This window comes from Euprymna scolopes, chromosome 40 (assembly GCF_053919585.1).
Source record: "Euprymna scolopes isolate OS-2025 chromosome 40, ASM5391958v1, whole genome shotgun sequence".
Classification (NCBI taxonomy): domain Eukaryota; kingdom Metazoa; phylum Mollusca; class Cephalopoda; order Sepiida; family Sepiolidae; genus Euprymna; species Euprymna scolopes.
In genome coordinates, this window is record NC_136521.1 from 10,755,945 (window position 1) to 10,782,003 (window position 26,059).

The window sequence follows — 26,059 nt, forward strand, 5'->3', positions numbered from 1 at the left end:
TCATTTTAAATTCTACACAATTATGCACAATGTAAAAACTATCCATAAATAGAATTCAATCTAATAAAACGAATCATCTAATAAGAAACCATAAAAAAATGAATAATTAATTAACGTTTGCAAATTAGTTAACCTTCATGTAGTCGCTCGCATATCCATGACTGAGTATATTAAGAAGTTCGTTTTAATAATTTTTAAATAGAAAAAGTAGGCTTTTATTATCAACTAGCGGGGGTACCCAGCGTTGCCCGGGTGTTTCGAGGTCTGTGTGCTCTTAAATCAAAAAGAAAAACGGGGAGGGGGGGGAAGTTTTACTAGGTAGGTAGGATCGAACTCGAAGGCGAAGTTGGAAAATAAAATGTGAAAAAAACATGACACATTAACCGCTCGGCCAGCAAGCAAGAGTTACTGATTGAATTTATTTAAGTAGGAAGAGAATTGACAGGTGCCCACACTTAATGACTTAATGAGGTCAAATAGAAGCCGCAGTTAATATTTTCTGCGAGACAGATTTAATGAAGTCAAAATCCGGTTTGTTTGTTTTTACCCAACTTTAGGGAAAACCAGCTACCCCGTTTATCAGTGGAGTGTCCAGATGAAAACAATTGTCTGATATGACGGTGAAAAGCTGACATTGACGAAACGTTTACATCGGTTTCCGGAGACCACCGGAACTGCCGATTCGAATCCAGTTTTGCTTTTTTATACTGAAAAGCGAAAGAAACATGTGACGATCTAAAAATCTGGAAAAAATAGCAAGTGAAAATCGGGCAAATTAAATACACACGTGACCCCTGTTCGTACCTTGTAGATATTATCATTTAGACAGCATATAAAAAGTTTTGAGAAGGAGCGAGCCGACCAAAAAGCCCAGTGAAAAAAGCCTTTTGCAGACATACACAAAAAGCGAACATACATACACACACACATTTTTGCTTTTATATTTAGAAATGTCAGAGTAAGATAAAACCTCAATATATATATATATATATATATATATATATATATATATATATATATATATATATATATATATAGAGAGAGAGAGAGAGAGAGAGAGAGAGAGAGGAGTGGAGGGAGAGAAAGAATATTACATTGTTAGTTAAAAGTTTGTTAAAGGGAGACAATCCGCAATTTTTATCCTAACATATATATATATATAATATAAAGCTGAATGTCTGTGTGTGTGTGTGTGTGTGTGTGTGTGTGTGTGTGTGTGTGTGTGTGTGTGTGTGTGTGTGTGTGTGTGTGTGTGTGTCTGGTCACGAATAGGCTCTTATATGGTTGACTATTTTAAAAAACTGATTACATATAATGATAGAAGATGTATCGAGACACAGGAATGGGTATGTTTGATCTGGCAGAACAGTGGCTCATTAAAATTGTGGGGTCTGCATTTGCGCCTGGTCCACATAGTATGGAAATAAAAAATTAAAAAATTAAAAAAAAACGTTTACACGTGTTTCTGATATAGATGTACATAAGAATACTTTGATAAGTATGTTTTAACTTAAATAGGGATGGTATAATAAAATTGTGGGGTCTGCATTCGCGCCTGGCCTCCATAGAATGGAAATAGGCACAAACTTTAATAAAGACTTTTCATATTTATCTGCGTAAGTATACTTGGATAATTATGTTTCTGTTTGAAGAAATATGGTATAATAAAATTATGGGGTGTTCGTTCGCACCTGACCTCCATAGAATGGAAATGTGTCACAAAGTTTAACAAGGTTTTTTAATATAGATCCACAGAATATTGCGATAAGTGTTTCAGTGTGAACAGGTATGGTATAATAAATTATGGGGTTTATCTATTTTATTTTACTTTCATCATATTTTGCTTTGGTTTTGATACCCCATAATTCGAAGCTATCTCTTTACAACCCTTTCTTTTCATAACCTATCATACTTTAATAAATCAGAGTCCATTTTCTGTAGGCTGTTTTTGAACCCAGTCAACGACGGGTACTTTTGCTAGTATATATTCATATATATATATATATATATATATATATATATATATGAATCCTGAGGCGAATAGGAATGCAGATTAATGAATCGTGTGGTATCGAGTCTTACATAACAATTTCTTTTTTTTAGGAGGTAGTATATAAGACAATCCCAGCAAAAACGAGAATAGCTCAATATACTTGATAAGCAAATGGAATTTATAGCTTTTTTGTTAAAATTTCAATCAGAAAAATATAATTTTTCAAAACAGAAATTTATTGTTTGAATAAAGAATACAAATTTTTCCTGAAGCCATGGATTTTCAATGTAGGCTTATCTCCTCAGAGGAAAAGTCATTAGCAAATATTAGATCTAATTCGAAATAATATTGCTATTTAGCACATATAAAGAAAATGTAATAGAAAATTAATTACATTTTTTTAGAGGGCATAGATTCAAAAAAAATAGATGAAATAAAAGTAGATAACAATGAAGGATATGAATTTCTGGTAATCCTTTGACAGGTATCGATAATCAATAATCGAAATAATCCGGTGAAAGAAGAAACAGGCGATTTTGATCAAAGTTGACACCTTACACAGCCTAACATCACAAGTACATTTGAAAAATTTTATTACCACACAAGTCGAAAGGTCTAGCATATAAAATCAACAGTAGATTCTTTGACATGACAGGGGCGCGTTTGAAATGAATTTCACCATGATGCTTGCCTTAAAATTTAAACCTAAATTCCAGCCATTATCACCGCACAACTAGTAAAGTCAGGCATATAAAAATCAACAGTAGATGTTTGATATAACAGGGGCGCGTTCGAAATGAATGTTTCTGTTTTGAGCACAATTGAACAAGGATACTTGGTTTTTGCATTTGAAACTTTAATTCAAGTCATTATGTAAAAAAAATAATGTTATAAATACAACAGTAGTATTGTGAACTAATCACTGGTATACTGTGGTCAAAGTCCGAGTTTGTTGAATAAATTCGCATTGTAGTTAGATTCCAATTGATTGTAAAGCATTCTTGGTCCTTGTAATTGTCTGTATTTTTGAGATGAGGTGTTTTCATTGATTGAGATTGTCGGACTGACTTCCTCATCTTGGTTGTTATTGTCACAACGTTTCGGCCGTTTTGCCCTCCGGCCTTTATCAGGTGTTTTGTATCAAACTGGGGAACCGTTTGTTAGGAGTCTCGAACCCAACCCTTTATTATTATTACGAGGGTACCGTTTTCGGACTCCAGCTAGGCTCTGGGACATAGTTGCTAATTCTCTGTTTTGAATGTTACTTTTCACTGCCTTCGTTCAGGATTGAACTCAGCACCTTTGGGTAACTGTAAACTTTGATACCACTCGGCCATATGTCACTAGGACAATTCTTAGTTGTTTTTTTTGTTAATGTTAAACCTATGTTTTTATTCAAGGTTTTCTCTCTCTATCAGAGGTGTCCAAATTGCATTCAGCTCTATGCTTGGTTTGCTCAGTAGGTTGTTATGTCCGAGCATGTGAGCTGTTTCTTTAAGTTTTCTCACTTTCCAGTGGGTCTCTCTGTTTATTATTTTTTTTAGATTCCAATTGATTGTAAAGGATTCTTGGTCCTTAGTGATAATCCTTGGAGTATGTAAGGTCTGAGATTTATTCTGCCTCTTCGTCTCTCCCTATCGTGTAATTAGCGACACAGAAAAATGCCAAAACATACCATATATCATATATTTTATAATTTTATCTTAGTATATTTTTTTACATTATCTAATTATATCTCTATTTCATGTCCACCGCTAAAATATCCGATTTGAAAAATTTCCAGCTTTCTTGAATTTTTATCAAAAATATTATGGAGGTTTTTAATATATAACTTTAATCTATAATAGAGAATAGCTTTAGCGGGCAATTCATATTGGGACTTCGCCACCTAAAAATGAGATTTTAGATTAGAAGCTATTAGCACAGGCAGGTTGATTTGTTTTTTATTTATTTTTTATTTTTGTTTTTTTTACAAAGGGATCACCACATATTAAGGCCCTGAGGTGATTCAAGAATAAAGGTTAATGTGTGTATTGTAGCCATTGGCACAGTAGCGTAGTAATCGTTTGTGGTGGAAATTTGGTATGATCAGATTCTTTACGAGGATGGTTCAATAAGAACTTGTTTACATTGGACTTGAAGATGACATTATTGTAGTCAACTGGAAAGCAAACCAGCAGAAGGCAAATGTTTTCTTTATGGCAATAATTTATCGTTTAACCCTGTACTTACTAATTTATCTCATTCGGGTCAGTTTTATATTTAAAATAAAATGGACGCTATGTTTATAGAATTGTTAATGAACTCGTATTTACTATGTGTTATGAGTTTATCTGTCCAAAGATCTAATTTATTGCGCTATCCAGAAAAACATCAGCTTTATCAAAACATATTTGTGGATTCAGTATCTTTCTCATTCCGTGGAATTTCCACGGGTCATGCTACTTACTAAATAATACAGCAATAGAAAATAATATATAATAGCTTCTGTTTATGCACTCAAGTTGACTCTGTTGTTGTTGTTGTTGTTGTTGTTGTTGTTGTTGTTGGCAGTAGTATTAGTAGGATTATTATTATTATTAGTAGTAGTAGTAGTATTAGTAGTAGTAGTAGTAGTAGTAGTAGTAGTTCATTTTCTGTCTGTGCAAAAATTGGTTGTTCGTAATTTCTAGATGGCTGGTCAGTAAGGATGTGACAACAGCATATTCTCTTCAATCTTTTGACTCTCGGGTATATATCTGACACAGTTAGACACACTTAACCCACCCAGAACCACATCCGTCTATATAAAAACTAGTGATGGGGCGATTCCAATACTTTTCCCGATTCCGATACAATTGCTGATTCCAATTCTTTATAAATCGCTAATTATTTAACTATAAAGTTTCTTCCCCAGAACTGCGGGTCTTTGGAACTCCCTTCCGGGATTCTGCTTTTCCAACTGCACTGATATGCAGAAGTTCAAGTGTAATGTTAACAAACATCTTTCTACTCATCTCCCTTCATAATGACCCCGCTAATTAAGTCCCTAATAGTAGCCCCCCTGCTTCAAAGTGGCACTGTGCCTTGTTTGGGGTGAAAATTGAATAAAAAAAATTAAAAAAATCTCATTCGGGTCAGTTTTATATTTAAAATAAAATGGACGCTATGTTTATAGAATTGTTAATGAACTCGTATTTACTATGTGTTATGAGTTTATCTGTCCAAAGATCTAATTTATTGCACTATCCAGAAAAACATCAGCTTTATCAAAACATATTTGTTGATTCAGTATCTTTCTCATTCCGTGGAATTTCCACGGGTCATGCTCCTTACTAAATAATACAGCAATAGAAAATAATATATAATAGCTTCTGTTTATGCACTGAAGTTCCGCAGACAGGCAGTTCTAGGAATGAAGCTTTCTTCATGGAATTCATGTTCAGATTTAGGTACTGACAGAGAGTGGGGGAAATTATTGATAGTGATTCGGGCTAGACGAATGTTTTTTTGTGAAAGATTGGTGAAGAGGGACCTTCTCAGTTGAACACTTGCCATGAAAATAACGATAGAGCAGAGACAGGCCCACAACATCTCTTCTGTGGGAAAGAGGTTGCAGATAAGAGGAAAGGCATCATCTACTAGATTATGAAGTCTATTTTGAACTCTGGCACCAGTACTCCATCCTAGGATGTATTTGGCTCTTATACAGATAGAAGATCGCATCAGAAGTGAGATATCTACTGGAGCGGTAGAATGATCCAACCATTTTTCCAGTGATATCCGCAACGGATTTGATGTATGTGTTCATTTCAGATCAAGAGTGAAGGTCAGACCACGAAGTCCATCTAAACATGGTGCTTCTTCAAGACGAGAGCCGTTTATTTCAACATTTCAATTGGGGCCAAATAAAATCAGAGATGGGTCAAACAGGCAAAGTAATTGTTGACATGGTATGATGTGGATGGCTATGTCACAGAATGATTTGTGGAACGCAATTTCGAAGGAAGATTGATACGAGTTAGTGGAGAGTCTGACTGAGGGGGGGGGGTTAGAAAGAGCATATCAGAAAAAAGTCTGTCTCTGATACTCCAAGAAGATGGATCAGCAGAAATAGAAATAATAAATAGATAGAAATAAATGATGGCTAAAACCATGGCAAATAAAGACCTCCACTTTCCTTCTAAGGATGAGAAACGATGATGCGACTTCGACTGTGAAAATGGTTGAATAAAACCCATTTTTCCGCAAATAAATGAGACTTGAATCTGTTGCTATGTCTTGAAAGAACTTATGTTCGAGATGCAATGAATGGTTGGACACAAACCACTGGAGGACATGCCCGAGGGGCACAAGAGCAGGATATAAAAAGTACTTCAGTTTCGTTTTTATACTCCCCTCCCCAGAATGGTTGATGTGCCATAATTGTGAACATTGTGGCACTTTATAATTTTTTGATGAATAAATTTTACTGCTTGTAGAATTGGAAAATGTTCCCTTGATATGTAAAAAAAAAAATGTTATCTGAAAAAAAAAAAGTTAGTCTGGAATAAGTATCAATATGTTAACTCGTTTCTGTGAGCGACTTCAAAATATGTACAAATATCGCTTTCAGCTCAGTGGAAAAAGGAAACATTCTCTATCCCAATGAAATAAGCTAGTCTGAATCAAGTATCGATATGCCAACTCGTTGTTTCTGTGAGCACCTTCAAAATATGTACAAATGTCACTTTCAGCTCAATGAAAAACAGGAAACATTCTCTATCACAATAAAATAAGCTAGTCTGAATCAAGTATCGATATGCCAACTCTTTGTCTCTGTGAGCACCTTCAAAATAGGTACAAATGTCGCTTTCAGCTCAGTGGAAAAAGGAAACATTCTCTATCACAATGAAATAAGCTAGTCTGAATCAAGTATCGATATGCCAACTCGTTGTTTCTGTGAGCACCTTAAAAATATGTACAAATATCGCTTTCAGCTCAGTGGAAAAAGGAAACATTCTCTATCACAATGAAATAAGCTAGTCTGAATCAAGTATCGATATGCCAACTCGTTGTTTCTGTGAGCACCTTAAAAATATGTACAAATATCGCTTTCAGCTCAGTGGAAAAAGGAAACATTCTCTATCACAATGAAATAAGCTAGTCTGAATCAAGTATCGATATGCCAACTCTTTGTCTCTGTGAGCAACTTCAAAATATGTACAAATGTCACTTTCAGCTCAATAAAAAACAGGAAACATTCTCTATCACAATAAAATAAGCTAGTCTGAATCAAGTATCGATATGCCAACTCTTTGTCTCTGTGAGCACCTTCAAAATAGGTACAAATGTCGCTTTCGGCTCAATAAAAAAACAGGAAACATTCTCTATCCCAATAAAATAAGCTAGTCTGAATCAAGTATCGATATGCCAACTCTTTGTCTCTGTGAGCAACTTCAAAATAGGTACAAATGTCGCTTTCGGCTCAATAAAAAAACAGGAAACATTCTCTATCCCAATAAAATAAGCTAGTCTGAATCAAGTATCGATATGCCAACTCTTTGTCTCTGTGAGCAACTTCAAAATAGGTACAAATGTCGCTTTCGGCTCAATAAAAAAACAGGAAACATTCTCTATCCCAATAAAATAAGCTAGTCTGAATCAAGTATCGATATGCCAACTCTTTGTCTCTGTGAGCACCTTCAAAATAGGTACAAATGTCGCTTTCGGCTCAATAAAAAAACAGGAAACATTCTCTATCCCAATAAAATAAGCTAGTCTGAATCAAGTATCGATATGCCAACTCTTTGTCTCTGTGAGCAACTTCAAAATAGGTACAAATGTCGCTTTCGGCTCAATAAAAAAACAGGAAACATTCTCTATCCCAATAAAATAAGCTAGTCTGAATCAAGTATCGATATGCCAACTCTTTGTCTCTGTGAGCACCTTCAAAATAGGTACAAATGTCGCTTTCGGCTCAATAAAAAAACAGGAAACATTCTCTATCCCAATAAAATAAGCTAGTCTGAATCAAGTATCGATATGCCAACTCTTTGTCTCTGTGAGCAACTTCAAAATAGGTACAAATGTCGCTTTCGGCTCAATAAAAAAACAGGAAACATTCTCTATCCCAATAAAATAAGCTAGTCTGAATCAAGTATCGATATGCCAACTCTTTGTCTCTGTGAGCAACTTCAAAATAGGTACAAATGTCGCTTTCGGCTCAATAAAAAAACAGGAAACATTCTCTATCCCAATAAAATAAGCTAGTCTGAATCAAGTATCGATATGCCAACTCTTTGTCTCTGTGAGCACCTTCAAAATAGGTACAAATGTCGCTTTCGGCTCAATAAAAAAACAGGAAACATTCTCTATCCCAATAAAATAAGCTAGTCTGAATCAAGTATCGATATGCCAACTCTTTGTCTCTGTGAGCACCTTCAAAATAGGTACAAATGTCGCTTTCGGCTCAATAAAAAAACAGGAAACATTCTCTATCCCAATAAAATAAGCTAGTCTGAATCAAGTATCGATATGCCAACTCGTTGTCTCTGTGAGCACCTTCAAAATATGTACAAATGTCGCTTTCAGCTCAATGGAAAACGGAAACATTCTCTATCCCAATAAAATAAGCTAGTCTGAATCAAGTATCGATATGCCAACTCGTTGTCTCTGTGAGCACCTTCAAAATATGTACAAATGTCGCTTTCAGCTCGATAAAAAAAAAGGAAACATTCTCTATGTTCCTGCTCCGTGAAACAGTCTGCCAGAAGAGGTTGTAGCGATGACTACCATATCTAGGTTTTAAGTAGACTTGACCAAACATTCAGACTATATGTACCCTGAAGTAACACTTATTGTAGGCAGGTTGAACCGGCTTCTACCAAAGGAGGAAGTTTCACAGGTATGAAATTCACAAGTGGCCTCCAGTCACATGTATATCTCCAATAGGGAAGATGAGGATATTAATTTTTTACAGCTCTTGCAATGAGATGTTGACATGCTTCTACATACAGCGCCTGGTATTCCTAAATAGTCACCCATCTGGTACTGACCAGGCTCAACACTGCTTAACTTTGGTGATCTAACGAGACTATATGTGGATGTAAATATTTGTCTGTCTCTTCACATAGCTTCTTGCACTTTGATATTTTTACCAGTGGACTTCTGGTTGGTGCTCTTCTTTTTTGTTTTTTATTTCATTCTCCTTGATCCTTTCCAACCCTCTTCTTCTTCAATAGACAGTCTGTCCAAAGGGAACATCTTGCAGACTGCAGATATCATTGCCAAACAATATTCCGTGTGTTCAAACGAGATTACAAAAAAAAAAGCATGAAAGCACAAAACGCCATTAAATATGTTAAAATAATCATAGCATTAATGGCGTCCGCTTGCTTTCTTCTTCTTCTTCTTCTTCTTCTTTCTTTCTTTTTTCTTTCTTTTTTTCTTTCTTTCTTTTCCTCTTCTTCTTATCATTCGTTATCCATGCCGTAAAATAGAATAAAAAGACTTCCTGTATACTGACTATCAATCAATCAACAAGCAGGAGACACTAACACCGACAGACCATTTTTTTTTTTTACTTTTTACATTTTATTTTATAATAATAATAATAATAATAATAATAATAACTGTATTGTTAACATCAACTGGCACCATGCCAAATAGTTGAAGGGTCAAGGAAAATGGAAAGACCAAGGAGAGACAACACTAACCAAACCTCCATCGGATGTGTGCGAAAAAGACTGAGACCTTGGGGAGGCTTCCTGCCACCCAAATTCCAGTGATGACCAATGATCATTGCAAACAAGAAAGCAATTGCAAGCAACTGTTGCGATAATGCAAACTTCTCCTCTGACTTGAACCCGCTGGACTACTTTGTTTAGTCATAAGTCGAGGACATCACCAACATGACCACTCACAATACCAAAGCCAGCCTGATTGCCACCATCTGCCGAGTATTCGTCGAGCTCCCACTGCCACTTGGCTTCCAGTTTGATATATTTATCCATATAGAGGCGGTGATTGAGGCTAAAGGTGGCTACATTGACTAGACATCAGCTCTACTATATAATCAAGTTACCGGAATTAATTTTTTTAATAAAAGTTTTAAAATAAAGCTGTAGTGTTGTTTTCTTTAGGGCGACAACTCTATCGTTTCACTCTGTATTATTATTATTATTATTATTATTATTATTATTATTATTATTATTATTATTATCTATATAATATTCTGCTTGTTTCTACCTTAATCAGTCCATACGTTATGCTCTGAAAAAGGCCAAATATATTTTTTGAAGGCCAAACCGTTTATAAATGGCCAGATTTGCAAAATTTGACTTAAAAAAAACGCCAATCAAGCAACCCTGGATAAGAATATGAGAGTGACCTCCCTTTTAAGTAACCTCATTTTCGAATATCATTATATTAATATATGATCATTGTTATATTGATGAGAGAAAGGAATTCATAGTAATTTCAACGTGCAGCGGTTCTCCACTGAGCAAAAAGGCAACAAAATATTACATTAAAAAGGGAACATTCGAAAGAAACAAGGATAACAAGAACATTGTCTGCTGGGCTGAAGGAATAAATTAAACATTTTACCATGCGATTTATTATTTGTCTTGAACTATGTACCACAATATTACTTTCTGAGTATTTATTAATACACAGTGGAATGATAAAATTGTCGCCCTAGAAAAGACAATGTGATTCCATTTCCGTTTGATGAAAACTGTTTTTTTTTATTTTTTTATTGAAGACAATCTACTAGTCGGCCAGTTGTGTATGAATCCCAAGAGCGATAGGAGCCTCCTATCATGCGTGAAAGTGATACAATGTTTAACGAGAAAGTGAGATGCGTCGCTGTATAACTTATGTTCTCTACCGATTCAAGTTATGGCAATAGAACCATTGCTAGCACCCTCAAAATGCATCGCTGGATTGCCGTGAATAACAGGGATGTGCCCAGGGTGATGAAAACAAAGTTTCCCACCACATTTTTTTTTTTTTTTTTTCTTCCTTTGAAGATTGTAATGCTGGATATGGGGCAGCCAAACCAGCTGCCAACATTGCCCCGCTTTTTTATTGAAACCAACCGAGAGCTCTTTTTAGTATCCTCGCTGTTCCCTTAAGTGCAATTGTCTGAATCTCTTTTTTTTTTCTCTTTTTTTTTTGTTTTTTGGTGTGGTTGCAAATGAAGGTAACATCATGCCATCTCACATCTTCCAAGTCGGCTTGAAAGTCAACACCAAAGTGTACCTGGATGTTCTGAAGAGTGTGGTGATCCCCTGGTGCAACCAGGTGGCTTCTGGCAGACCCTGGGTGTAGCAGTAGGACTCGGCGCTGGGCCACAAGTCTAAAGATACCCAGGCTTGGTTTCAGAAGATGTACTACGGCTTTGTACCCTTCTGCCATTGACCTCCCTACTCCCCCAAACTGAACCCACTAGACTACTTTGTTTGGTCATAAGTTGAGAACATCAGCAACATGACCTCCTACAACACCAATGCCAGCCTGCTCGCAGACATCCGCCAAGTATTTGCCAAACTCCTGTCAGTGCTTGTGGAAAAGGCATGCTCTCAGTTCCGGACCCGTATGAAGGTGATGATTGAGGCTGAAGGCGGCTACATTAAATAGATGTCAGCTCTACTATATAATCAAGTTATCTGAATTGATTTTTTCAATAAAAGTTTTAAAATAAAGCTGTAGTGTTGTTTTCTTTATGGCAATAATTTATCGTTTAACCCTGTACTTACTAATTTATCTGAGGGGAAAACAAATGAACACATATCCAAGGAAATGGCAGAAACACTAGAGGATGACCTCCTATCCATAGTGAAATGGGGACAAAAATGGTTGGTCACATTCAATGCTGCTAAGACTAAGCTTGTTTACTTCAATAACTACAAGAAACCTTCTCTGCCACCAATAGCAATGGCCAAGAACACATTGCCTGAAAGTACTTCTTTTAAACTCCTCGGCCTAACGTTTACAGGGAATATGAACTGGAATAGATACATTGAGAGCATTGCAAAGGCTGCTGCAAGGAAGGTTGGCTCCCTCTACCGTGCTAGAAAACTACTTACGCCTGACAGTATCCTATACCTCTATAAGGCAACCATTCGCTCATGTATGGAGTACTGTTGTCACATCTGGGCTGGTGCATCTGCTGCTTGTCTCTCGCTCTTGGACAGGGTTCAAAAGAGAGTCGCCAACCTGATAGGTCCTGAACTGTTATCTAGGCTTCAGCCTCTGTCCCATTGACAAGATGTTGCATCCCTCTGCCTGTTCTACAAATACTTTAATGGTGAATGCTCTGACGAACTGCAAACACTTGTACCTCCCCGACGTAACTACCCCCGACAAACCCGACAAGCTAGTAAGTCTCATCCCTTTACAGTAGAGACCCCTAGGTGCAAGAAAGCCTTTTACTCCAATAGTTTCTTCCCCAGAACTGCGGGTCTTTGGAACTCCCTTCCGGGATTCTGCTTTTCCAACTGCAATGATATGCAGAAGTTCAAGTGTAATGTTAACAAACATCTTTCTACTCATCTCCCTTCATAATGACCCCGCTAATTAAGTCCCTAATAGTAGCCCCCCTGCTTCAAAGTGGCACTGTGCCTTGTTTGGGGTGAAAATTGAATAAAAAAAATAAAAAAAATCTCATTCGGGTCAGTTTTATATTTAAAATAAAATGGACGCTATGTTTATAGAATTGTTAATGAACTCATATTTACTATGTGTTATGAGTTTATCTGTCCAAAGATCTAATTTATTTCACTATCCAGAAAAACATCAGCTTTATCAAAACATATTTGTTGATTCAGTATATTTCTCATTCCGTGGAATTTCCACGGGTCATGCTACTTACTAAATAATACAGTAATAGAAAATAATATGTAATAGCTTCTGTTTATGCACTCAAGTTGACTCTGCTGCTGCTGTTGTTGTTGTTGTTGTTGTTGGCAGTAGTATTAGTAGGATTATTATTATTATTAGTAGTAGTAGTAGTATTAGTAGTAGTAGTAGTAGTAGTAGTAGTAGTAGTTCATTTTCTGTCTGTGCAAAAATTGGTTGTTCGTAATTTCTAGATGGCTGGTCAGTAAGGATGTGACAACAGCATATTCTCTTCAATCTTTTGACCCTCGGGTATATATCTGACACAGTTAGACATGTTGAGACACTTGTAGTCTGTCTAAACTGTACGAACGAACTGACTCAACCAAGATGGCCGACTCCTATTTATATCACCACAAGCAAGGGAGGTAACCATGTAACTGAAGCAAGGGAGGTAACCAATGTCTACATTAACATTGCTGCTGTCCTCAAGTGAATAATTTATTTCTGATTTAACAAGTCCCTTAGAAGCTCAGACGAAGCTCCTGCCTTGGTCAAACAATCAGAGACCTGATCACAACCCTTGATCCATTCTATCTGTATCTCTCCTCTACTCTTCATTTCCTTCAGCCTTGCTACATCTATTCTCAATCGTCGATCGCTTACCAGATTGTTGGAATTCAATGTCTCCACAAGTGATGCATTATCTGTCTTGCAGAGAACGTCTGGCAATTTAGATAACTGAAATACCTCTTGTATCATAACCGCAGTCAAAACACCAGCATCAGCTCCCTCATTCAGAGAAAGAGTCTCTGAGGCCAATGGGCTTTTTGTCACTCTGTCCAATTTCTTTGACGCCCAACACATGGGGGCCATTTTGTCAGTACTTCCTCCAATAAAGACAACAAAACCACCCTGTGAAGATCCGTCTTCCAGACTGGCATAAAAGGCATCAGTATAACACAAAATGTGTAAATCTGAGGGCTTTCCCAATTTTGGAAATGTTATAGAACCCTTCTTGGATTTCAATTTTGATAAGGCTTTATTCGCCTCAAATAAGGCTTTTACTTTGGGATGCTTTCCAGTGTTGCTCATTTTACACACATCAAAAGCTATATCAGGGCGTGTTTGAGTTGAAACCCACATCATCTGACCTGCAAGTCTCTTCAACTCATGCTTTTCTTCTTCATTCAGTTCATCATTTTTCCTCAGTATCCTCCCTTTGCTTATTTCTATTGGAGATATGGAAGATACATATAGATCTTGTTCTACAGTGATCCCATTTTCCTGTTGATTAACATTCAGTCCAACATATTTGAATGTTCCACTTTCATGAGATCCCACCTTAAATTTTTCTTTCAATGTTGCAATCACATCCCTTTCAAACTCTGTGTTTCCACAGAAAACAAAATCATCCACGTGCATAGCAAGAATTCCAGTCAAATTTCCTTTAATATCATGCCACAAAAACAATGCATTATCATAAGCACTTGCTACTCCTTTTAATTCAATCAAAGCCTGAGTAACTCTCTTGTACCATGCCCGTGGAGCATCATTCAATCCATAGATGCATCTTTTTAATTTCCACACTTGAGATTTAGGACAAACATCAGATGGTGGCCTCAGGTACACATCTCTCTCTAAAATACCACCTTGCAAAAAGGCTGAGGTAAAATCTATGGTCTGCAGCATCCAATTCTTTATTGATGCGGTTAGCATGACCATTCGCATAGCTTCACGGCTACATGTTGGGGAGTCCGTTTTCAGATTACTATTTTCTTCATAGCCTCGTGCTACAAGGCGAGCTTTCATTGTTTTCTGATTATCCTTGAATTTTTCAGTAATCACCCATCTTGTGGATATTGTTTTTTGACCTGTGTATGGCACACATTCAAATACTTCATAGGTGTTCATGTTTTTTATTTCTTTATGCTTGGCATCCATTACAGCTTTCGACTGCTCTTGTTCAGCGGTGAGCAGGACTACATTTTCCTGTTCAGTATATTGGGGCACTTCTCTCCAATGATCAATATGATTCCAGTTGATACAAACTTGATCCTCGTTTTCATCCTCAGATTCTATATTGATCCAATGACTATATTTGCCAGTTGATTTAGGCTGTACTGACATAACCTTTCCTTTCTTCCACTCCCCACTTCCATTTATTTTATAAGTTATGGTCTTATTTCGGCCAGGTTTTTCAGTCTTATCTCTTAAACTGGTAGAACTATCAACAACTTCTTCTCTGTCTATATCTTCACTTTCCACCACTTGATTCTGCAACTCCTCCTCCTCAACTGAAAGGTATTCATTCTTCCCTTCTGTAGTGTTTCCCAGCATTTCAGCTTTTTTTGTTCTTTTTTCATTGTTTTTATTCACTTTCATCAATTGGCACGGATGCATCCTATAAAATGCTCCGCCATGTCTGATTAAGACAAACTGGCCTTCTCTGCCTAACACTTTTGCTGGACCACGCCATCCTTTAAAACCCTGCCTCCGATAATAGATTTGGTCTCCGGTAGCATAATCTTCATCAGCATAAGTTCTGACATTAGACCTGAGAGCTCTCCTAATTCTCTCACTGGACTCAGCTTCCAAAAAGTTTCTCCTTGCACTATGGAGAGCATTTAAATTTTTTCTCACCATGTCACTTGTAGTAGAGGACTCCATAGCAGGTAACTGGTCTGTCAGAATTGAGGGTGTATTTGCATTGAAACCGAATACAAGTTCATTTGGACTGTGTCCAGAGTAATTGAGGAGGGCATTTTTTGCACAAATAGCCCATGCCAAGGCAATTTCAGGTTCACACTTCTCATCGTCAATTGTTTTTTTCATTGCCTCAGCAACTATCAAATTATGACGTTCTACAGTACCGTTGCTGAATGGACTTTCTGCGGCAGTAGTACAGGTCTCTATGTTGAGTTTTTCATTCATCTGTCTATAGTGTTCGTTGTTGAATTCACCCCCATTATCACTCAGAAAACGAACAGGAGATCCGAAATAGGTAATCCACATCATAAAGATGTTTTTGATGATCTCCTCCTTCTTTGTTTTGATCAATGTTGCCGCTGAATACCTGGTAGCGGCATCAATGAGATGTAGTATCCACACCTCATTGTGGATGAACTCTTTCAAATCCATGCAAACTGTGTGATTAAATCTATTGCCAAGAGGCAATCCTACAACCGGTCGCAGTGGAGCTTTTTTAAATCTAAGGCAAATTTGACAGTTTTCACAAACCTCCTCAATCGCCTTTATAAATTCCTTGTCATTGAATTTGCCACTTTTTTTAACCAAGGAAACAAGTTTTTCCTTCGAGGCATGAGCAAACTGTCGATGAAGTTTTTCTGCTTTTTTTTTTTTTTCTGTGAAAGAACACTAACCAAAATTCTGAACATGTAATACAATGTTCTTAGTACCACTATGATCCAACAACTTATTTGTTAAGGGGAGACAATAGTGCCCTGAAGTTGTGGTCTTTAGTTCAATACATTTATCAAAAATCCAGCACATATCTTTCCGGAAATCTAGCACTATTCCTGCTGTCTTCATTGATTTGTGACTTAATAGAAGAGGCAAGTCGTTTTTCACAATATCTGCTTCGATATAAACTCTTATACCTCCGAGTGTAACCGGAAATTTAGCAACTTTAATTGCTGTGACAGCCACTCCATCACCAAAACAAAAACTCCGGTCTGAGTTCGTATACTTCACTAGTTGCAGGTCACTTTCATTTAAAGTATCTAAATAAACATCAAGCCACACTTCGCCAGCCAGTGTGCGAGTACAAGCAGAATCCAAGACTGCCATTCCAAATGTTTCCTTTACAAGATTTGAGATTTTTTCATTTGTACTGTTCAAATAAATATTTTCTTGAATGAACAACGTAATGTGTATTTGTTCTGTCGCTTCTGTAAACCTGGGCGTATTTCTAGGACACTCTCTAATTAGATGGTTCGGAGACTGACATTTGTAACACAACAACACGTTTCCACTTCGGTCACATAGATTAGATTGTCCTCGACGAAAACGCCTTTTGTTGTTACCCGGTTTAGAATAATTATAGTTGACGATTTCGGGCTCTGATTTCACTGCCGGTACATTTTCATCACGATAAATGTCACCAAATACTTTCTTTATCGATTCCTTCATGTTTTGATATGTCAAAACAGAACACGTTGTCCGCGCTAATTTTTCGTTCTCTTCCGATATGTTAACCGCGTTCAAAACAAGAAAAGCTTGCACTCCTTCCGGTAGAATAATGTAGAATTTTTTTAATCTTTGGTACAAAAACTCATAACGAACAAGAAAGTCATTTATACTGGTACCTGACGATCTTTTATAAGTGTAAAATTCCTTAAAAGTCATGTAAGCGCGCGTGTGTTCATCCTTTAAATATATGTCATCCAGTTTCTTTATTAAGATCTTCAAGCCATCTCGTCCGCCGATGTCACTTGTTGGCAATTCACGGACACATTCTCTAATATTCGGTGGTAGCGTCAAAAACACTGCTGGCCCTTTTTTTTTCCTCAGAAAGATCCGTGAACAACGACCACATTTCAACGTCTTGTTTCCAGTTCTCGTAAACATCCTCCCCCTCCAACAATGGAGGTTGTTTGTTCGAAGTTGCCATATCCGATATCCGATCTGTCTAGTGCTACAGACAAGCTGTACAAAAAAAAAACATTTTTTTTTTTTTTTTTTTTTTTTTTTTTCGTTTTGTCGCACACAGAGGGATATCTCTGCTACCATTTGTTGAGACACTTGTAGTCTGTCTAAACTGTACGAACGAACTGACTAAACCAAGATGGCCGACTCCTATTTATATCACCACAAGCAAGGGAGGTAACCATGTAACTGAAGCAAGGGAGGTAACCAATGTCTACATTAACAAGACACACTTAACCCACCGAGAACCACATCCGTCTATATAAAAACTAGTGATGGGGCGATTCCAGTACTTTTCCCGATTCCGATACAATTGCTGATTCCAATTCTTTATAAATCGCTAATTATTTAACTATAAAGTTGTTATTTTCCCCGATTTTCGTAAAAACACATGTTAAATATATGCAGATTTTTTTCCTAAACGTCAAAATACACTTGTGGGAGATGATCTATCGATTTTAGCGTTACTTATATTTTATAATCAATGAATATTTACTAATTTATCGATATTACCAGCAATGGAAGATTTTACTTGAAACAAAATCAGATAAAAAAAGACAATTAAGACAATCGATTTGGCATCGGGAAATAGACACTAATATTTCCGATTCCAATACCGAGTCGGATACCCCCAAATGTTCCAATTTTTACGATTCCCGATTCCGATTAATCGGCCCACACTAACAAAAACATAAGATATTAACAGATATACACCCAAGAGTCAAAACAATGAAAAGAATATGCTGTTTTCACAGCTCTACACTTAGCTGTGAGTGTTCTGTCTGTGTGTACACGTAAGGTCGAATAAAATGGTTACACGTTCTCCTCTGTCTGTAAATGGGCCTGAATGGTGTTTATATTCATTGATCGCAGTTTTCTTCCCATAAAAATTAGAGATTTTCCAACACGGATCACAGTGGACCAAATTTGTTATTCGGCGAATGCTAATAGCGTGCAACCTGATAGCAATGGGTCGCTTGTTATTGATCGCAGAATCTCCATAAACGGTTTGAAATGGAAATCTACTTGACCTGTCTTTCTTAAGTATAACAGTGCATTTTCTTCGCTCTGTCAACCATAAATCTGAAATATTATTTTCTTTCGTCTGCCGTACTTACAACTGAAATATATATATACATATATATATATATATATGTATATATATATATATATATATACATATATATATATATATATGATGATTGCAACGTCTTGTCAGACGAGTGCCACTCCTTCAGACATTTAAAATCCATGAGCCCAAATGTCTGAGGGAGTATCTATACAAATATGATGTTACAGAGACTTAGCTTTGTACGACAGCTAAGTCTCTCTCTCGGTTCAAAATCTTGAGATCCAGCACCAAGCAAGAGCAAGATAGCCAGCAACAAATTAAACTGCAGGCCAGCTTAATGCGGGTACTGGTCTTCCGCTCTATGGTTTTTTTGATCAGAGATTTGCTTCTCCTAGAAAGGTTGTCTTCACCACGGCTTACGGGAGCCCTATCTACCCCAATACACATACACACACACACACACACACACACACACACACACACACACACACACACACACACACACACACACACAAATATACACGGTGCCAGTTGGCCGTTGACCCAGAAAAAGAGTTCATTCGCCCTTTGGAAGGTCTTGTTTTTAATCCTTCATGGAGACTAGCCGCCCTCACCAAACAAGTCTGGTGGGGGAATCAGTTTAGTCGCCGGTGACCCGACCATGGGGCAGGTAGTACTGGGTTACATGGTACCAGTAGCATATGACATGACCTGACAATATATATATATATATATATATATATATATATATATATATATATATATATATATATATAAATGTATATATACATATATATATATATATAAATGTATATATACATATATATATATAAATGTATATATACATATACATATAAATGTATATATACATATATATATATAAATGTATATATACATATATATATATATATAAATGTATATATACATATATATATATAAATGTATATATACATATACATATAAATGTATATATACATATATATATATATAAATGTATATATACATATATATATATATATATATAAATGTATATATACATATATATATGCATATATATATATATATATATATATATATATATATATATATATATATATATATATATCTTATTATATAAAAATAATTTGTATGCTTGAGAGAGAGAGTGAGAGGGAGAGAGAGAGTCAGAGCGAGAGTGAGAGAGAGAGAGAGTGCCTCATAGGTTTCGAAACGGTTAAGCCTATCTTTTACAAATTTCACATAAAGCTAATTTATATGTCTGGCAGTGTTCTTAGATATGTTTTGTACAGAAATTCATCCGATAAGTATCGAAAATCAAAAAGATCCGATCTTAAAAATAGTTTTTTTTTTCTGTTATAGATAAAAAGAAGAATCTTTGCAAGGGAGTATTTTACGTTACACCGGCCAGTATAACGTAAATTAGTCCTCTGTATTCATTTTATCTATAACAGAAGAAATTCGTTTCATCTATAACAGAAGAAAGACTGTTTAAGATCGTCAAGCCAAAATATCTGCTGACATGATATTGTAAACAAAAACAGACCGAATTTGATGAACGACATTGTTTTTATCATTATTATTATTATTATTATTATTATTATTATTATTATTATTATTATTATTATTTTTTTTTTTTTTTTATCATTATTATTATTATTTTTTATCATTATTATTATTATTATTATTATTATTTTTTATCATTATTATTATTATTATTATTATTATTATTATTTTTATCATTATTATTATTATTATTTTTTTTTTTATCATTATTGTTATTATTATTTTTTTTTTATCATTATTATTATTATTATTATTATTAATTTTTTTATCATTATTATTATTATTTGTTTTATCATTATTATTATTATTTTTTTATCATTATTATTATTATTTTTATTATTATTTTTATTATTATTTTTTTTATTATTTTTTTATTATTTTTATTATTTTTTATCATTATTATTATTATTTATTATTATTATTATTGTTATTATTTTTTATCATTATTATTATTTTTTATCATTATAATTATTTTATTATTATTATTATTATTATTATTATTATTTTGTTTATTATTATTATTATTTTTATCATTATTATTATTATTATCATTTTTATTATTATTTTTTTATCATTATTTTTTATCATTATTATTTTTTTTTTTTTTTTATCATTATTATTATTATTATTATCATTATTATTATTATTATTATTTTTATCATTATTATTATTATTTTTTTATCATTATTATTATTATTATTATTTTTATCATTATTATTATTATTATTATTTTATCATTATTATTATTTTTTTTTATCATTATTATTATCATTATTATTATTATTTTTTTTTATCATTATTATTATCATTATTATTATTATTTATTTATTTTTGTTTTTTAATCCACCAGGAAAATTATTTCTCGTAGTATATAAAAATCAATAGCGGATTGATTCTATAATAATACATAAGCAATCTGCATAAATTAAAATATCATGTTTAAGCATATTGTACGACCGGGCAACGCCGGGCTGCCAGCTAGTAAACATATATATATATAAAGCTGTGTGTGTGTGTGTGTGTGTGTGTGTGTGTGTGTGTGTGTGTGTGTGTGTGTGTCTGGTCACGAATAGACTCCTATATGGTTGACTATTTTAAAAAACTGATTACATATAATGATAGAAGATGTATCGAGACACAGGAATGGGTATGTTTGATCTGGCATAACGGTGGTTCATTAAAATTGTGGGGTCTGCGTTCGCGCCTGGTCCACAAAGTATGAAAATAAAAAATTTTAAAATTAAAAAAAAAACGTTTACAAGTGTTTTTGATATAGATGTACATAAGAATATTTTGATAAGTATGTTTTAACTTAAATAGGGATGGTATAATAAAACTGTGTGGTCTGCGTTCGCACTTGGCCTCCATAGAATGGAAATAGGCACAAACTTTAATAAAGACTTTTCATATCTATCTGCGTAAGTATATTTTGATAATTATGTTTCAGTTTGAAGAAATATGATATAATAAAATTATGGGGTGTTCGTTCGCGCATGACCTCCATAGAATACAAATATGTCACAAAGTTTAACAAGGTTTTTTTAATATAGATCCACAGAATATTGTGATAAGTGTTTCAGTGTGAACAGGTATGGTATTATAAATTATGGGGTTTATCTATTTTATTTTTACTTCCATCATATTTTGCTTTGGTTTGGATACCCCCAAATTCGGAGCTATATCTTTATATCTCTTTACACGCCTTCCTTTTCATAACCTATCATACTTTCATAAATCAGCATCTATTTTCTGTAGGCTGTTTTTGAACCCAGTCAACCGCGGGTACTTTTGCTAGTATATATATATATATATATATATATATATATATATATATATATATATATATATATATATATATATATGCATATATATATGCATATATATATATATATACAGACGTGCACTTCTAAGAAAGAAACTTTGTTCATGGAATCTACGTTTTGGTTTAGGCAGAGATAAAGAGCGGGGAAAATTACACTGGGTAACAGCCAAAAAAACGTTTCTCAGCTGATTTAGACTAATTTCGGTGTTCTGAGTCCGAATATCACATTGATTTTGCTCTATCAGGTCAGCTTTTTGAGATACAGCCATAGGCCTACCTGACGAGCTATACATATGGGGTTTTGAGTTCAATCATATTTTTCTTGAAGAATATATCGAATTACAATGCACAGACATGAATAATATTATAAATAATTAATATATTTCTGTTTCTCATAAATTTATGTGTATAAATATGCATAGAATTTATTTAATATTTAATGGATTTTGTATGAATGTAGGCTAACGAGGGTTATACTTTAGCAAATTTGGGTCATTCTTCCCAAAGACTCCATAGTGCCTCTTAGATTCTCTCTCATATTCTCATTACCTTAACATTCATTGCCTTTGCCTTAAATTAACTCATTGTGGACCCAGTGTGTGTTTAGACGTGGAAGTTGGTGCATGCCGGTTTTGTTATGTGGGTTCGTGTCTCTGAGAAAATAGTACAATTATGGCATATTCAGTGGCTATAAATCCTAGTACTAATTTATTAACTGTCTATGTGTCAGTATGAGCATATTTAAAGAGCAGTAAACGGGGGATTCAGCTTATATTTGTTTATTTTCCTTTTTTGAATTCATCTGGGTTTTAAAACTATAAAGGAAATTCCACAATTGGCCAATCAAATCAATACCTGTCTCACCATTACTCCATAGGAATATATAATTAAAATATAATTCAAAATTTACTTAATTAACCCTTAGCCAATCAAATTGATTCTAAAATTCAATTGTCTGACACTCAGCTGCATCTTTCTTTTTTCTTTCAGTTTATTGTGATGGCTTCGGCGCGACGGTCATGCAGGAATAATCCTGTCGTGTTCTGCTACATCTGCGGAGAATACACGCTGTCAAGGGACAGGAAGAACATCACAATATTTGTGAAGCCCGCCTACATAGCTTACTTTAAAGTCAAGCTGGGTGACCAAGATAAGTCCGGGCACCGCACGCGGTGTGCAAGGCGTGCATGGAATACCTCCGGCGGTGGACGAAGGGAGCGAAAACTTCACTGAAGTTTGGAATTCCGATGGTTTGGAGGGAGCCGTTTGACCATGCATCGGATTATTACTTTTGTGCCATCAATACTACTGGCATCAACAGGAAGAATCGGCACAGCTTCCAGTACTCCGACCTTCCATCTGCCCGCCGACCAGTAATTCACTGCGAAGAAATTCCTGTACCAGCATTCACACAGCTTCCCAACAGCGATGACGAGGTCACCACTTCAGACGAGCAAGGATATACAGAAGAGTTCGAGTATGAAGCATAAGATGATCCGCAGCTCTTTTCACAATGTGAGCTTAATGATCTGGTTCTGGATCTCAGCTTGTCGAAGACTTCCGAGCTGTTGGCCTCCAGACTCAAAGAGAAAAATCTACTTGGCAAGGATGCGCGTATCACTTTCTTTCATAGAAGGCATGAGGACTACATGGGCTACTTCTGCCAGGAGGAAGACCTCGTGTACTGCCGAGATATCGTCGTTCTTCTTGTTAAACTCGGGGTTCCTCAATACGATCCGAGAGATTGGCGACTCTTCATTGACAGCTGCAAGCGCTCTTTGAAGTGTGTGCTCCTCCACAACGGGAACCCATTCGCCTCAATCCCTCTTGCGCACTCCACAACTCTCAAAGAGAAATATGAAGCAGTGAAGTACGTGCTCGACAAAATCCAATATGAGCAGCACAAATAGATCATCTACTTTGACTTAAAGATGGTGAACTTTCTACTTGGTCAGCGGTCCGGGTTCACGAAGTACCCATGCTTTATATGTATATGGGGCAGTCGAGACAGAGCCCAGCACTATGTAAAGAAAGAGTGCCCAGCACGAGAGCAGTTAGTACTTGGGGCGAGAAACATCATAAACGAACCTCTTGTTGACCGGGAGAAGATATTGATCCCACCGCTACACATGAAGCTTGGACAAAGATGGGTGGTGCTTCAACTACCTGTGCCGAGCCTTTTCTCGACTGACCATTGAGAAGCTGAGGGCCGGCATTTTCGATGGTCCACAGATACGGCAGCTCATAAAGGACACAGAGTTCCAAAACTCTATGAACACCCTAGAGTGCGCCGTGTGGAAATCGTTTGTGCAGGTAGTGAACAACTTCCTGGGGAACACGAAGGCAGCAAACCACGCCAGATTACTCAGCAGCATGATAGAGGCCTTCCAAAAACTCGGGTGTTTGATGAGTATAAAGATGCACTTCCTGTTCTCACACATGAAAACCTTGGGGCGATGAGCGACGAGTGGGGAGAAAGATTCCATCAGGACTTGTGCCAAATGGAGGAGAGGTACCAATTTTTTTCTTTTACGAAAATCGATTTTTTTAAAAATTCTTTAGCAAAAGAAACCTGACCTGATTGAGCAAAACCAAGGTCATTTTCAGACTCAGAGCATCAAAATTAGTTTGATTCAGCTGGAAAACCCAGGACGATTTTCCAAAGATTTTTTTTGTTACCCAGTGTTATTGACAGTGATTTCAGCTAGACAAGTGCTTTTCGTGAAATTGTTGTGAATGTGTATATTGAATCATCTGCCTACATTCTATCGATATCTGCTTGGGTTTGGGTGTTACTTTTTTTTTACCCTGATATTAGCGACAATTAATTTTGTTTTTTTCTTGTCTAATTTTCTATTTCCCTACCCCACGTTACAGAATTTTCCATTTCCTCACCCCACGTTACAGAAGAAAAAAAAATCTACTTATTTTTTTTTTTTTTTATCGTAACCGCCGATGTTTTCTCTTGTTTCTCTTGACAATATATCGGTTGAAAGACGTCTGGAGGTTTATTTTAGTTTTTTTTTTTTTATAATCGATAATTTATAAATATATAAATTTACTCTTCAATCGTTTTTATTAACGAATTGTCGCTTTCCTTTTTTTATTTTTACACAGTGATCACCACTTATCAAGGCCCGGAAGCCACTCAGGGATAAGGGTTATTGCAAGTACATTACGTTAGTGTGAAGATTTGATTAAGTGTTCCTAATGAATTAGTTGTTTCCCAGCTCGGCATGTCTCCAGATATCTTGTTCAAAGCTATTATTAACTTTTGTCACACCAAACATTTGTATATATATATAGATATATATATATATATATATATATATATATATATTCATTGATTGATATAATAATTAAGTGATTGATTTTGTTCTACCAAACAGATACCACCAAGAATTGTAACTATCAACTGAATTAAAGGAATAAGTTGTAAGATGGTCAACATCATGAGATTTGGAATCTAGACTTTTGTCATTTATTCATTATATGCTCTGTAATTACATTGAGCTTCTTAAATTAAGGATTCGTATATATAAATATATATATATATATATATATATATTTAATATATATATAATATTGTATATATATATATATATATATATATATATATATATATATATATATATATATATATATATATATATATAATTTTTTTTTTTGTGTGTGTGATTTGTGTGATGTCTTTCGGCGGTCAGAGCCCTCCAAGGTCACTGCGGCAAGCGGCCTCTAGTTGGGACGGTATAGGCGGCGTCGAATCAATAGACCGCTGCACCGTTTCGCTGTCCCTCTTTACACAGACAAGCATGTGGCGTAAGCTATTGGATTCACTGCGTTTCATAGCGGTATAACCGGGGATCTGAGGTTCGTCTGGTACAGACTTCAGCCAGGTGTCCAGCGCCGACTTGAACGATTCTGTTTTGCAGTTCGTGATCTCTCTGATGTTACGTGGTAGGCAATTGAAGAGCGTAGGACCCCGGGAATTTAATATATATATATATATATTATATAATATAATATATATAATATAATATAATATATATATAATATATATATAATATAATATATATATAATATAATATATATATATAATATATATAATATAATATATATATAATATAATATATATATA